The sequence below is a fragment of the Schistocerca piceifrons genome, chromosome 2 (genome assembly GCF_021461385.2).
Source record: "Schistocerca piceifrons isolate TAMUIC-IGC-003096 chromosome 2, iqSchPice1.1, whole genome shotgun sequence".
In the NCBI taxonomy this organism is placed as follows: domain Eukaryota; kingdom Metazoa; phylum Arthropoda; class Insecta; order Orthoptera; family Acrididae; genus Schistocerca; species Schistocerca piceifrons.
The window spans coordinates 55,962,844-55,964,199 of NC_060139.1; the positions used below are offsets into that span (position 1 = coordinate 55,962,844).

The window sequence follows — 1,356 nt, forward strand, 5'->3', positions numbered from 1 at the left end:
GGTGAATTTTTTTTTCTTTTCTCCCAGTTAACTTTAAAGTCTCCGATTGGTCAAATCTGTGCATGTTGAGCAGGGGCGCCGGCCAGAAAGGCCGAGCGGTTGTAATCGCTTCAGTCTGGAACCGCGCGACCACTACGGTCGCAGATTCGAATCCTGCCTCGGGCATGGATGTGTGTGATGTCCATAGGTTAGTTAGGTTTAAGTAGTTCTAAGTTCTAGGGGACTGATGACCTCAGATGTTAAGTCCCATAGTGCTCGGAGCCATTTGAGCAGAGGCAATCTCCCATCTTCGAATGGGGCGCTCCACCTCGTGATTGGCTTGTGCTAAAGTGGGAGTCGTCTAAAATGTAAATGTGCTTTGCTACCGAGCTGGCGAGGAAAGCGGAGAGAAAGAGAAGAGGGCACTATTGTACTGGCACTTCACTAGTGAAGAATGGCAGGTCTTCATCCAAACGGTGAGACTTGTGTCCTTTGCTAGTGTGCCACTTAGAGCCTGTGGCAGTCAGTCACCTTCTGAACCGTCAGAAGTGCTGCTTCTTGCATCACGCACACAACGAGTGTTGCGTGGGTGTACTTATTTGTCTTGAGTTGGCCGTCTGAACATTAGACATATTCCCAGAATGAGATTTTAACTCTGCAGCGGAGGGTGCGCTGATATGAAGCTTCCTGGCAGATTAAAACTGTGTTGGTAGAGCACTTGCCCGCGAAAGGCAAAGGTCCTGAGTTCGAATCTCGGTCCGGCACACAGTTTTCATTTGCCAGGAAGTTTCATATCAGCGCACACTCCGCTGCAGAGTGAAAATCTCATTCTGGGAACAACCCCAAGGCTGTGGCTAAGCCATGTCTCTGCAGTATCCTTTCTTTCAGGAGTGCTAGTTCTGCAAGGTTCACAGGAGAGCTTCTGTGAAGTTTGGAAGGTAGGAGACGAGGTACTTGCAAAAGTAAAGCTGTGAGGATGGGGCGTGAGTCGTGCTTGGGTAGCTCAGTTGGTAGAGCACTTGCCCGCGAAAGGCAAAGGTCCCGAGTTCGAATCTCGGTCCGGCACACAGTTTCATTAGACAATTCCATCACACATAGTCGTGGCACAGAGTCAAATTGGTTTGGCAGACCAGCAAACGGGTCCACTTGCACACTGGAATCCACTGCGGTTTCAGAGGCTCATAGGGAAGTACCTGCATTCCGAATTAGCCGAACGCGAGACCGCGTAAATGCATTTTTCGGGCGCGCACCATTAACAACAGATTGCTGCCGTCCATGACTTCAGTCGCTGAACGTATCGTGGTGTGCTGCGCTGACCAGCAGAAAGGGAAAGTATTCGCTGCTACGGCATAGAGCTCCATTATATGCTTCTCAGCA

At 50.1% G+C, this 1,356-nt stretch overlaps 1 non-coding gene across 1 annotated transcript; it reads left to right on the top strand.

Annotated features, from left to right (window-relative positions):
• Positions 1-970: 970 nt before the first annotated feature.
• Trnas-cga lies at positions 971-1,045 on the top strand. The gene has a single exon. It is a non-coding gene; the product is annotated as a tRNA-Ser (tRNA).
• The last annotated feature ends 311 nt before the right edge of the window (positions 1,046-1,356 follow it).